We start from the raw sequence: 15,063 nt of genomic DNA, 5'->3' as shown, positions 1-15,063 counted from the left end.
AAATACATTTACTTTAAAAGAATGCTCAAGCCCTTTCTCTCAGTTTGACTCAGCCTTCAGTGTGAGAAGTCAATAACCAGGCTCTCATGTCATGCCAATATATTTTTTCTATGCTCTTTTAGCCCCCCAAAACCATGGCATTGACACTAGCTTTTCCATGAAAAAATGGAAAAAGTAGATCAGTTTTAGGATGCAAATCAAAAGCTGCAGACTTGAATGACAGAGTTCAGTACAAAACCAGTGCTTTTTGTTAATTGTTTGGAAGCAGCATAAGTAAATCAGAGATTGCAAAAGCTACATTTTGGTTTTTAAATGCATCTGCCTCATACTTCAGTGGTGAGCCTTCTCTCAGAGACTATTAAAATCACAGGGATGCAGCAGCAGATGATAATCACAGCAGCAGATGAAAATCACAGCAGATGATTAAAATCATCTGCCCTTCCAGTGCATACTGCTGACCACAGAGCAAATTCATGAGTCTTCTACAAAGAATAATCTGGTTATTCTCAAGGACATAACGTGCTATCTCTTGTTCATCATACTAGATGGTTTTGCACACAGTAACAGAAAGCAGTGAAAGTCATCAACTTCATTATTTTACGATGCATCTAACTTAAGGGGAGAAAAAAAGTCCCAGTATTTAAGGCATGGATATAAACTGATTTTTAATTATCCACAAAGGTATAAAAATCCATAAACTGCATCTGAGGCTGTACAGCTAATTGCTAGGTTAAAGTCAGAAAATTCACTCCAATTTGTAACCCAAAGCTTGGATCATAGAATCATAGGATCATAGAATCATAGAATATGTCAAGTTGGAAGGGACCCATAAGGATCATCGAGTCCAACTCCATGTTCCTTGCAGGACTACCTAAAACTAAACCATATGACTAAGAGCGTCGTCCAGACGCTCCTTGAACTGTGACGGGCTTGGTGCCATGACCACTTCCCTGGCAAGCCTGTTCCAGTGACCAACCACCGTCTCAGTGAAGCATCTTTTCCTAATGTCCAATCTGAACTTCCCCTGATGCAGCTTCATTCCATTTCCTCATGTCCTATCGCTGGTCAGCAGAGAGAGGAGATCAGCTCCCCCTCCACTGCCCACCTTGAGGAAGTTGTAGACTGCAATGAGGTCACCCCTCAGCCTTCTCTTCTCCAAGCTGAACCAACGAAGTGACCTCAGCCACTCCTCACAAGTCTTGCCCTCAATAACTTTCATTATCTTGGTCACCCTCATCTGGACACACTCTAATAATCTGATATCCTTATATTGAGGTGCCCAAAACTGCACACAGTACTCGAGGTGGGGCTGCACCGGTGCAGTGCAGAGTGGGACAATCACCTCCCTTGACCAGCTAGCTATGCTGTGCTTGATGCACCCCAGGACAGGGTTGGCCCTTTTGGCTGACAGGGCACACTCTTGAGTTATATTCAACTTGCCATCAACCCAAACCCCCAGATCTCTTTCCGCCGGGCTGCTCTCCAGCCTCTCATCCCCCAATTTGTATGTATAAGCAGGATTACCCTGTCCCAGGTGCAGAATCCAGTACTTGCTCTTGTTAAATTTCATATAGTTGGTGACTGCCCAGCTCTCTAGTCTATCCAGATCTCTCTGTAAGGCCTCTCTACCCTCGAGGAGTCCACAGCTCCTCCTAGTTTAGTATCATCGGCAAACATCGGCATTGGATGTTTATCTGCATAGTATCTGAACCTGTTAGGACCAATGCAACTACATTCAGCCTTGACTGCAACAACATGAAAAGACTTTTTTTCCTTAGACACACCGTTTACAGCTTTTTTGTTTTGCCTGTGGTCAAAGCTAAACAATGGTTTATAACTGTAAGAGGAATGTAGAAAATTTAGATATCTGAAATGCTGCAAGTACCCAGAATTGCTTTCACTTTTAGACAAGAATTTTAAAAGAGTAACTCTTGCAGAATTTTATCCTTTCTGTTTCAAGTTCAGACTAACTACAAGGATTCAATAAAATGAAAAAAATGGGAAGACAAACATTGTGTGGTTTCAGGCAACCCATAAAAAATATGTACCAAGACAGGTTTTACTTTTTCCCAACTACATAACCTTTACCTTAGTAAAGGAAAATCCAACATGGGGAATTGATAGGTCATACAGGAAAAAAAAAAAAAAAAAAGAAAGGAAAGGTTCTGATTTAAAAGAAATGCAGATAGAAAAGCAGTCAACAATGCAAACTTTGACCAAAAATCTGTTAAAAGGAGTAGACAAACACAGTAGTTTAGAGAAAGCAACCAGAATGGATTAGGAACTTCTAAAATATAACCAGCAGGAAACACTAGAGGAAAGGTGTGGGTTTCACTAGTCCAGAAAAGAGAACACCAAGAGGGAATAGGAAAATAGTTTACCAAAAGATAAAAGACTGGAAAAATGAAATGGCCATTTTTATTTTCCTGTGGCAACTGCAGGGAATGCATGAAGAAGATTCAGCTTGAGTATACAGAAAGCTTTCTCACTGTAAGGATGGTCAAAACAGTATCAAGCTACTTGAAAATGCTATTGAATTCCTTCATTAAAAGTTTAACAGTAGTTCAAACATGTCAGAGACACTCTAGGTATGATGCCTAAGAGTTGGAATATGACTAAGAAGTCTCTTGAGGTCTCTGCTAGCCACAGCAGTCTGAGTTTCACAGCTGCAACTGGCAAGATTTGCATATCACAAACAGGATCACACATTGAAGTCAAGGTCCCAAAATGGCACTTATCGGAGAGAGTACCTGGTAGTTCAGAATCTATATTTACCTTGTGTGCCGTATAATACCAATGTAGATTAGAAAAAACCCCAAACTTATATAAAACAGAAAGTACTACTTCCTTCTGCCATTGTTTATAAAGATAATTTCCTTCCTCTGTATATTTAAAGTACAAGTTCACTCACAGGCAAAAGAATTCAGAGGTCAATCCATGTGCTGCATGAACAATTATGTCTCATCTAGTGCAAAAAATACGTTTCACTGAATTTGGAATACAAGGGCGATACAGAAATTGGGCACCTGTGAGATCCCTTCTTTTTGACGTGGTTCTCTGAATCACCCGAAGATTCAGAGTTCTGCCTCAAGGATTGTTATCCAAGGCCATATCAACACCAAGGAGAACAAAGCATAAAAGTTTGCCTTGCTGGTGACAAAGGCATGTATTGTTGAGACAAGAATAGCTGACTAAAAACGTCAAGGAAGTTCCACAGAATTTCCTTTATCTCTCCCACCTGTTTTTAGATTAATACATCAAATATTTCTTCCCAGCTAAGGAGGCAGAATCTCCGTGTTCAAGAAAAGTCACAGACTCCCCAAGAAATACAAGTATAGGAGAGAGAAATCACAGCTATCTTAATTCTAATCCACCAAGTTTCTGGCAGATAGTTAATTTTTTTGGTTGTTCACGGTTAACTGTACTTCTACTATTATGTTACATGTTGTTAAAAGATATAACCAGAGAGCAGACAAAACTGGTTATGACATCCTAACAGTTGCATTCTGGGTCAGCCAAAACCCTCTGAAACAGGAGAGACAGCTCCTTTCCTGTGAACAAAAGGCCACGCTCAACAGGAAGAAAGCTGGAGGGTAGGAGGAAGCACTCAGTACTACCTTGTGTAAAGCATGCTTTGATGTTATGCCTGTCACACTAAAACCACTTCTAAACCAAGACAAGTGATAGTAAACCACAAATATTTACAGCACTGAAAACAAACAGCTTTGCTACAAATATTTGCAAAGCCATAGATGAGGAAAGCTTGCATCTCTTTATATGGAAATCAAATTCTAGAAGTCTTTCTCTTCCTCCACTTAGTCAGTCTGCTGCCAATGCTTTTCTGAGGCAAGTTGTCAGGATCTCTCCTGCTAATGCCATTGGAGAGTACCTCTTTCTTATACAGCTTTTATAACCCATCTTACTGAATCATTTGGTGATTCACACTTTCCCTCTCCAATGCCTCTTGTAACTCTGCCTGCAAAGTTTTAGCACTTACTTCACTACACTAGAGGCTGCCTCATTTCTTCTGAACAACATCTGCCAAATGTAACTTCAGAAGATCAGGAGCTACCTCTGCTAAACAGGGTGCTGTTCACAATCCCTTATCCCATTAGGCAGTAAAATGCTCTTCTGTCAGCTAGGAAGAGACTCAGTTTGTGATTAAAGCATCTAAATACATTCGCACGTTTGTGGATTAGACGATCATGACCCTGTTGAGTGGAAGCCAGATGCAATATACTGGGGCATCTGATATGGCACTATATGGCTATGTGTAGACAACTGAAAGAAGTCCTTTGTATAGTCTAAGGAATCTAGAAAGTGGCTGGTCTATGGTTTCCCCACCAATGGACAACTTTCAAACCACTTCACTTTGTAATTATATTTAAAAAATAACTTGGAAGAAATAAAATACATTTCACAAATGAATAAAGTATTACACAGTAAGTGTATTATTGAAATAAAACACATGCACCTTGCTCATATGTTTAGTAGTAAATCTGTATCAGAATGGATTTAGCTCAGGGAGGCTTTGATCTCAGGCCTAATCCAAGAGAACACAACACCTTCAAAAGCAAAAATATATTACTGCATTAAACTAGATTTAGACCAATACTCATACAACACCAGACTTTAGAAATGAGCAAAATAAAAGGCATCAACAAATATCAAGAAGTTGGACAATCTTTTCCCTCTTCACTGTTAGTAGTTCTAGCAGAAATATAGTGACTGACACGTTGTATTAGAGAGACAAGCATTACAGAGAGAGTTAATATTTTTATTAGACCAATATAGCTGCAATACAGCTATAGAAAGGTGACATGTTTTGGAAACATGAACCCTGCTTACTATTACATTATTGTATACATAGACATACAATTAGAACTATACCAAGTGAACAAATGCTACCAGAAAAATTTAAAAAAAGAAAAAAAAGGCTTACAAACATGAATGGACAGAACATTTCAGTGGAGAAAGCTAATACACATACCGCTGAATACAAAACCAAGGAGGAGTCTCACAGCAAGCTGCTGATAGTAACTCAAGCTTCTAAAAGATAATAATGTCCTCTTATTCCAGAAGACATCCCCAAAACAAAAAAAATTCCCATTTGTTTCCTGATGTGCCTGTGAACATTCTTTCGCTTGCTGTCATGATTGTAAGAAATGACACAGATGCTCACTCTGTCTTCCAGTGGCTCTGTCATATTCCTGGTGGCAATATCTACCACTAGATACAGTGCTTGAAGGTAATGAAATCATATTCTATACAGTTTAACATTCCCTGCTAGCCTTCTTGAATTTCCATGAAATAGAGCTGCAATAAAATGTTGAAGTTTATTTGGACTCTTTCACCTTCACGAACTCTCTAGGTACACATTTATTTTATGACACAGATTTCAGCAAATATAGAGATATCTGCCACCAGAACATCAGCACTATCTATGTGAAGGAAATCCTTTAAGAAAAAAAGATTGCTCCCAGTTTATTAGTGGTGACCAATTTAGTCCATAATTGATTGGCACCTATGCAGTTGTGATACGATTTGACAAGGCGCCGAACAGACAATGTACCATCTTAATCAATGGCTTAAGTGTATATGTGTTCTTCTAGCCAGCCCACTCCATGCAGACAAAGGGCTGCTTTTCCTTACTTAATTTACTTAAGGAAATATCCCATTGTTAATACAGCTCTCATCTGGATTATTATCTTCTTTACAAAAAAGTACCGGCTGTAAATTTGTGATATTTAATTGGGTTTTGCTGATCTAGTCTTCATGCTGGTCATAGAGTGAGGGAAGGCAGGGACTAAAAAAGAATTCTGATAGAACCATCACCAAGAAAACATCAAATTTTTATTCATTTAGTAATAGCGCTCAGTAAAGATTGCATGTTTTAGTTCTACTCAAGATCCAATTAGAGATTAAATAGACTTTCCTCTCTTAGACAGACTTGAATTCAGATAGGATATAAAAGCTCTTCTGAGGCATTATAGTAATATTTCAGATAAAGCAGGGAGCAGAATAATCATGTTCCATGTGAATGACAGTATAAACCTGGCTAGCTTTAAAAAAATGCAGAGTTTTCTTCATAGAGAAGTTAAATTTTTCCCCTGAAAGAACAGGCTCTTTCCCCCAACTCTCTACCACCTAGAGTTCTCCCAACTCTATCCCAGCTAGTTCAGAATCCTACAGTTTCCCTGCTTAAGTACACTCAAAATTCTTCTATATAAATTGTATAAATTGATGCTACATTCTACTAAATTCACTTATTCAGAATATTGCTCCAGAGAAGTTAATGGAACAAGGAGGGAATAAGCTTATATAAAGTAAAGTAGCCTGACTACTATATTGCTTGGTTCAGTTGCTTTCCTTGTTTTTCTACAACACTGAACCACTCAAAGGGGAAACTGAGCATTTCAAACCATTCACTGTCATCTCCAGCTTCTTGAAACAGACCACTCCAATAACCAAGTCACACTATAAGATTTCCAAGTCATTCTTTTCCGGAATCTTATCAAGAATGTTATGATACAGCCTCTTTAATTTTTAGTATTTCCTCTGCTGAGCCTATGTAAAGGCAGAGTTGAGTCAAAGATAAAGGAGTTTTATCCAGTGTAGGCACTCATTTGATCACAGAATGTTCTCCAATGTCTAAGCTATATGCTAAGAAATCAAAGAGCAAGATATAAAGCATACCAGTGAGAAAAGATTTATTTGCTGTACCTTGAACAACCTTAAAGGAAAATTCAAAAAAAATCTTAAGAACTCATTGTGTAAGACGTCTTCCTTCATACATTGGCTAATGGAACAATACATTCACGATAAATCTGAATATTTTAAAATTTTGCAGCAATGAAGAGAACTGTCAAATCTTTGGCTTTCATTTTTTCCCCCTAAGTGAAAGTTTTCTGATTAAGAGACATAACACCAGTCCACAGAGCAAGCACAACTGATAAGTAGCAACCAAAACTCTGCCAAATTGTACTTCATATGTACCTTGACCATGTCTCTTTCATATATTTTATATCAATATTTGAGTATTTGGAATCCCTTCCAGAACACACATTAGTCTCAGCTATAGCAAAGTCTTTCTGTACACTGCATCTGATTACTAGGCAGTAGAAAGAATATCCTGGCACCTATCACAGAAATATCATGCATTCAGACTCAAACACAACGGAATCGTGAGTGAAGAAAGAATATCAAAAGAGGAAGGCAGCATATTCCAATAAGTATCTCCTTAATCATCCCTTCCAAGTATCCCTTTGTTTTGCTAGAATACCGGTAAATCAAGTGTAATCTGACAATCTAAAGCTTTTTGATTTTTGGTCCTGCTGCCTTTTCTTTCTTGCTGCAGAAGATGCAAGGCATAAGTTTTGTAAAGTGGTTGGTAACTCTTGCCATCCTGAGCATGACAATCTGATGCTTATTTTCAGGCCCTTCATGTTTAAAACAGTTTGTCATAAGCAATGTAGACCAATTAAAATCTTACACAATTCTTTTAATTCAATGTATCTGCTATAATAAGAAACGTTTAAATGCAAAATATTAAAGAATTCAATAAGAAGCTTCTTATTTGTGGATTTTCTAAATTATACCCATAAACTCAGCCCACTCTCACTGTTACTGAGATACTGTATTAACATTACCATTTTATAACCCTGGTTCTCTTCCTCCTTGGATGAACTAAACTGCATTATTTGGAAGCAAAGAAAAATCAGATGTCTAAATAAAATGCAACAATTCATTGTGTTTAATACATAATATTGAAACATTCAGTGATATCATGGAACTCTAAAAGGAAAAATGGAATAAATCTCAGTTCCTAAGGAAGATGGGAACTGAACGACATCAGCTCTCCTGTGAGCCCTGTGCTGCCACTCCTACTTACGTTGAGTAGTTGCTCTTTCTGAACTTAGCACTGAAAAAATTAATGGAATCAGTGACTGATTAAAAAATTTGCACGACAAGATTATATGCTGTTTCCTGAAATATGCTTATGAATGTAGACATTTACTCTACAAATTCTCAGATCTCTACCATCATTCACAGCTGTCATTTCCTCTCAATGGAGAAGAGAAACAGAATTGTCCAGCCAACCATTCTTGAAGTCTAAAATCCACTTTGCTAATGACAAGCCTTTACAAAATTTAGAATATATGATTACTTTTTTACAGTTACTTAACCACAGTAACCATAGCACATAACCTTAGTATGTTTACTCACTTTCTTCTTCCTCCTTTACTTTCTGCGTGATCAAAGTCCTGTGCTGTCCCAACCACTGTTCCCCAAGCAGCTGTAACTAGATCAAGGATTCAAGAGTATAAAGTAGGATATATATTCTTCAGTAGTGATGTGGTAACTGTAATTCATGTAGTTACTTCCCATGACTATTACTGTGGTGGCAAGTAAATCTCAGTCTTTGGAAGTGTCCCAGTCTGGCAAAAATATGCCAGAAGCTCTGACACTGTAGCATAATATGTCAGGCACTCATCATAGAGAGAAATTTTAAAAAATTAACCTCGTATGTCATCAAAATTGCAGACATTTTTCCCTGACTGAATACAGTTAAACTGCAGAGGAGAAAACAAAACAGCTAACACAAACTCACCAGCTGCTGACGAGATTTTTGCAACAGCTGCTCTGATCTTTATAAGCACCAATTTAGCAGGGCCAGAGTGGCTGAAGGGTATAGGTCCGGATAAAAATACCGCTTTTTCTTTAACTGTGAAGGTGTTTCAGACTACCAGTGATATTGAAATCAAACTCACTATTTGAGCATCAACTCTGAGACATGTTTCTAAATAACATATCCTCATCAAACGTTTCTAAATAAAAACTGTTTACTGCTGGTCTTGTAGCTGTCAACAACCTCATAACTGAAAGTAATTCTTAATTTTACTGATTAAATGTTCATCTCCCAGTTCCATGGTCTTTGGTTCCAAAGGGACAAACCATAATTACAGTAGACATATCAATAAATGCCTTCCTGTAATATTAGAATGAAATACTAACTAGAACATTTATGTCAATGTTCAATTCCGTTAAGACACAAGAACCGACCCTTACCCTCCCATCTCTGGCTGTACTCCTTCATGAATATTTTACCAAGAAAAAGAATTTGCATGATTTTGCAAAACTAAAAAAGCTCATATTTCTATGGCAACAAAGTTCTAGCATGCAAGGATTATTAAAAACAAAAATGCAGGACTATAAAACAAGAGTAACTGTTCAAGTCCAAATTAAAAGCTGTTCTTAGTAAAAATATTTCCCTCAGCCTTGCTATTGCATTTAGGGGTAATCAATATTTACATCCAATATTGTTGAGGACATCCCACTGTGTGATGATCTTAAAATCAAAATCCATGAATACTTCGTAAAGTGTTGACTTGCTACTGAAAAAGCTTAAACAGTGTAAGTAGCAACAAGAAATAGTTAAATTCTATTTCTTTGTTAGTAGAGTTCACCAAGTCAGACTGTAAGTAGCCTTGATCTCGGGCTTTCTTTTGTTTCCATGCTTGTAAAGCACCAAGCAAAATAGCTCAGGAATGTTATTTCTAAACTTTGAGACAACAGAAAATGAAAAAAACCCTTAACTTCTAGCCAGCCAAAAGTGATTTTCCTACCTCCTTCTACTTAACTGTTTTGCAACATTACTATGGACAATATTGTACCAGAATGATGGCTGCACAAGTAATTCAAAGCAAAGTATGACATAACTAGCACTTTGGGATGCTTTAGGAAATTGAAACATATCATAATGTTTCAAGCATAAAAAGAGTTGTGTAACTGCAGTATCTGTTGTGCAAATTATTCTGACAGAAAGGATATAGTGTTTTTAATATCTGTCAGTGTTTTAAACTTTTAAAGTGGGAGATTTTGAATGAAATAGCATGTAAATACATCAATATTTTGAAGATAATTCCTTCTTTTCTAACAAAAATGCAAGGATATGGAAAGCCCAAATCTCTGCTCTTCAGAGGTGGCTTATCATTTGATATAATAAATGCAATAATAATATATTCTTATTCAGTATTTTACCACATATCATGGAGACCTCTAAGGATCACATATTAAAATAAAAGCAGTAAAAATAAACATTTGCATATTAAACAAAGATATAGATCTGCATAAACATGTCTCTGTGTACTATAATTCACTGACACTAATCATAAAAAAACCCAAAACCCAAAAAACTCCTTACATTTTTATTTCATTTTTCAGGGCAGGGGAAAACGAATCAGTGAATAAGAACTCCTGTGATTTTTCCTCTGTTTTCAGTCAGCATAATCCATGTTTTGAATTACTTTGCCTCTGGAGGCAGTGCTTTCTCATGATTAAATTCATGGCCGCTTTCCTGGCTTGTTAGTTTTGCGGCCTTTCTTCCACTAAGCTTATTCATGACAAGCTAACGTAGTTTTGAAAAATACCTATGTTTTCTTTTAGAGAAAGAAACTTGTGTTTGATGTTAGTTGAAATGCATGCTAGTTAATAGTAACTAAATATACGTATGTATTACACAAAACCTGAATGTTAATACTGTTTTACTCCAGGAACAAAGATTTCTCAGAACAGTATAGACAGCACTTAATTAATAAGTATTATTTAAGACAGAATTAAAAAAAAAAAATAAATCAGTGTAGATAAAATCTGTACCCAAGAAAACAATTCTGCACTTGTTATCACCATCATGGTAATCCGCAGATGATTCTTACTTGAGGCAATGCACTCATATATACGAACACTGCATATGCATAGACACAGAAACACACACACACACACCATACATATGTGCATATGCACACACAGTGAAAACAAAACTTGATATGCACTCATCCTTGAAAACTAAAAAACTGTGTTGCTGTTTAAAAAGCTAAGAAAAACAAGTTTGTTTCTGAAATAATCTTAAAGAAAAGGTCCTTTCTGAAAATCTTTGCAGGTAAAATTTATTTTTTTCTTGAAGTTCAAAGTCTTTATCTTTCTTAGCTATGATCTTCTATTAAAAAACCCTATATTTCTTCTTAGAAGGCTGGAGGGAGGGTTAGGAATCAAGCTAATGAGATTGGAGAGCAAAAAGAAAGACAGAAGACAAGTGAATTGATGCCCAAGTGTGAGAAAGGAGAAATCGCATAGCTTTATAAGACCTCCATAAGATAATTTATTCTTTCAACTTCAATTTGCCTTAATGGGAGCTGACCAAAAAAAAATCCTTTAGTCATTGTGAGGATAATCTAGCTCTATGAAGTTTGTGGCTTCTGTATTCGTGTGTGTTATTTTTAACACTACTTTTTTTTTTTTATTTCCTTAAAGGAAAAACATAAACAATATCTGTTCTCTATAAATTATCCTGATTAGAAAAATTATTGTAGAGCAAGACAATATAGGTTGCCACTTCTTACCATTTGTTCCTACAAGTGCAGTGCCTTCTGCTTACAAACTTGAAGCAATATTTTTTCTAACAAGTTTAATTTATACTGTATCTTTTACTGTGAAAAAAAGGACCCTTATATTCATAGGAGGTTACCCCTGCTTTAAAGGCAGAATGATGGAGAAAATTTGCTTTGGATGAATTAACAATTGTCCAGAAAAAGCGCAAGTATACCGCCCAAGGGTTAAATGTGCTGAAAGAATCAACATCAATCTTACACTGGCATGAGCTCTATGAAAGTCATATAGCAAGTCCCATTTGAAGGATTCATCATCAAAAAACATTGCAGTTCCATGAGGTATGTCAACATAGAGAGTGTGATCAATATAACATAAATTTGAATTCACACAGATAGGGAAAATCTCTACTGAGATTAAATGTTCTCAGGCCTGTCGACTTCATACACTTAATCATGTGGTTATTTTGCAAATTTTTTTACAGAAAGTGCTATGTGGATTTAAGTGAGAGTCACATATTTCAAAGAAAGCCTCCTATTCTCTTCACAAACTCATCTCACAAAATGTCAGAAATTCCTTTACCTTTGGCTACCAAATATACTGCACAACAAATTGCGCATGAAAACTATGTGATAGTATTGTCCTATATACACCTTATTTTAATCTTCTGAAAATATCAGAGGCACCTAAAAAGTAATACAACCTTTACAAGCTTAGAGGAGAATAAACACACAAAGTCTAGTTATCTAAAATTATATCCAATATGATCATAATGAACATCCAGGATGAATATAGAGTAAGTATCTGAACAGAGCAATGAAAAAAATAATGTGAAAAAAATATTTCTACTGAAAAATTATCTTCTGCATATCCACATTAGTCATCTAACTCAACACTGTATCTTTTTCAGATACAGAAAGAACTTTCCAGAAGATATACTTGACCTTCCTAGCTAAAAGAGATCCTTTCAATTTGCTTTCTCTATGAATGCTGACACTTTTCAATTTTATCAAGACTTTTTATAAAGAAATTCCTTGCCTTACAGTACATGGGCACTGGGTACATTATATCTGGTTGCTGTTATTATAGGTGTGGATACTTCTCACCTTCAACAATTGGCAGCTTCCTTCTTGGACAGTGCCTTCTTGAAAAGATATATTTCAAACTTCACTCTTTCTGAGTATGAAAGAAGGAAGGATAGATCCATCATCTTTCAGGTAACTCCATGACTCAAATTCAGATCTGCTTGTACTGAAAAATTATTAGGATGCAGAAAAGGCCATTGGCATAATTAAAAGAAAAAAAAAAAACTACACAGAGATCGTCAAAGAGCAACCACGTTAAAGGAGGGAGACACTGATGTTTCAACAGACCACTACTCAAAACCCAAAAGTTAAGTGATGGACGGCAGTTCTTTTCTTGACTCTACCTAAAAGCAAGAACACTTTTTCCATAGCTTATTTAATGATGTTCACCTAGAAGAGCTTAGCTAAAGATGAACAATTGAAGTGTTAATAATAAAGGATGAAGTAATTCCACCAAAATGAGTCTGGATATGATACTTGATCTCAAAAGCTTGGTGCTGTTAAAGCTACTGATTGGAATATTAAGACTGAAGGTATTACCTAAGTTTGTGAGATTTTGTGGTGGGTTGACTTTGGCTGGCTGTCAGGTGGCCCGCCAAGCCACTCTCTCTCTGCCTCTCCTCAGCAGGACAGGAGGAGAGAATAAAATGAAAAAGCTCATGGGTCGATATAAGGACAGGGAGATAGCTCACCAGTTACCATCATGGGAAAAACAGACTTGACTTGGGGAAGATTAATTTATTGCCAATTAAAAACAGAGGATAGTGAGAAACAAAAACAAAACTAAAATCACCTTCCCCCCATCCTCCCCTTCTTCCCAGGCTCAACTTCACCCCTGACTGTTCCACCTGCTCCCCACAAGTGGCCGCAGGGAGATGGGGAATGGGGATTGTGGTTGATACGTAACACTTTGCTTCTGCTGCTCCTTTCTCCTCATACTCTTCCCCTGCTCCAGTGTGGGGTCCCCTCCCATGGTACACAGTCCTTCATGAACTTCTCCAACATAGGTCCTTCTCATGGCCTGCAGTTCTTCAACAACTGCTCCAGCATGGCTCCTCTCCATGGGATATAGTCCTTCAGGAACAGACTTCTGCACGGGTCCCCCACAGGATGCAGTTCCTGCCAGAAAACCTGCTTCTGCATGGACTCTCCATGAGCTGCAGCTTTCTTCAGGACATAGCCACCTGCTTTGGTGCAGGGTCTTCCACAGGCTGCAGAGTGGATATCTGCTCTGATATGGTCCTCCGTGGGCTGTAGGGGAACAACCTGCTTCACCATGGTCTTCTCCACAGGCGGCAAGGGAATCTCTGCTCCAGCATTTGGAGCACCTCCTCTCCCTCCTTCTTCTCTGACCTTGGTGTCTGCAGTGTTGTTTATCTCATATTTTTCTCACTCCTCTCTCTCGCAGCTGCTGCGCAGCATGTTTTACCCTTTCTTAAATATGTTATCGCAGAGGGGCCACCAGCTTTGCTGATGGGTTCAGTGAAAGGTCCGTTTTAGAACTGTCTAGAATGAACTGTGTCTGGCACAGGGCATGCCCTGATCTCTTCTCACAGAGGCTACTCCTGCAGCCCCCTGCTACCAAAACCTTACCACATAAACGCAATACAGAATTCATTAACAAGAGAGGCTTTGCTTTAGAACAATGAAAGATTCCAGATGCCTTGCACAGCAGAGTCCATGAAGCCCAATACACCCATGGATGATGTCCACCTAAAAACTGTAATGATGGATCACTTCCTCATTTCTTCTTGAGGAAGACTTAAATCCAGTCCTTCCTTAGGATGCCTTAGGGCCCTTGTTTGGAAGGATGAGAGCAGAGAAAAAGGGTAGATATCAGAAAGCTTTCTCATATAGCAATTTAAACTGTATTATTAATGATGCTTTGCTATACTAATTAGATAATTTTAGACCTTTAGACTGTATAAGCACTAACTGGACTAACAATAAACTCTTACCTCAGCTTATATGGTTTAGTCCTTTTCTCTCATAATAGTATTTTGAAAGTAGTAAGGATCCTGCAGTTTATTTCTTGTGTGAACTTGATACTAAAACTGGTGCTGATTTGTTACAGCAGATCTTGATCGATAATTCCTTTCTCGGTAAGGGTATGGGATTATAAATCTGGTACAGTCAAGTCTGCCAGTACCAGAAAAAAACCCCAGGTATGACGCTGAAAGACAAATGAGTTTCTGTGGAATACGTTAATACTAGAGGAGTATGTACCACTGGGAATATTCTCAAATACATCCATGATGAAGCTGCAATAATTTCTACCATGTATCTGAATTTTTAACTTTTATTGGTGAAAAGTTTTCCTCATGTATAACTTTAACCTTTCTTACCATTATTTCAGCTCACTCTTTTTTGTCCTGTTCATCATGGACATTAAGAAAAAATTGTTCCTTCCCTTCACACAGCAGCTGCCTTTTAGGTACTTTTAGACATCTACCTCAGACCTTACTAATTTTATTTATGTATATTTGTCATTAAATAAACCCAGTTCTTCCTGTTTTTCTTTAAGTCTTACTCTGCTTTGGGCTATCTCCAGTTGAAAATAGAGTCCTGGACACATCAATATCCTTTAATGAAG

General features: G+C 37.3%; 1 protein-coding gene across 1 annotated transcript in view; it reads right to left on the bottom strand.

The window, feature by feature from the left end:
- The window catches only part of LAMA2 (laminin subunit alpha 2), a 386,413-nt gene that overhangs the window by 173,969 nt on the left and 197,381 nt on the right, over positions 1-15,063 (bottom strand). The window lies entirely within an intron of this gene.

Source organism: Ciconia boyciana, chromosome 3 (assembly GCF_034638445.1).
Source record: "Ciconia boyciana chromosome 3, ASM3463844v1, whole genome shotgun sequence".
Lineage (NCBI taxonomy): Eukaryota > Metazoa > Chordata > Aves > Ciconiiformes > Ciconiidae > Ciconia > Ciconia boyciana.
The sequence above is the reverse complement of the archived record's forward strand: the minus strand, read 5'-3'. Positions and strand labels throughout refer to the sequence as shown.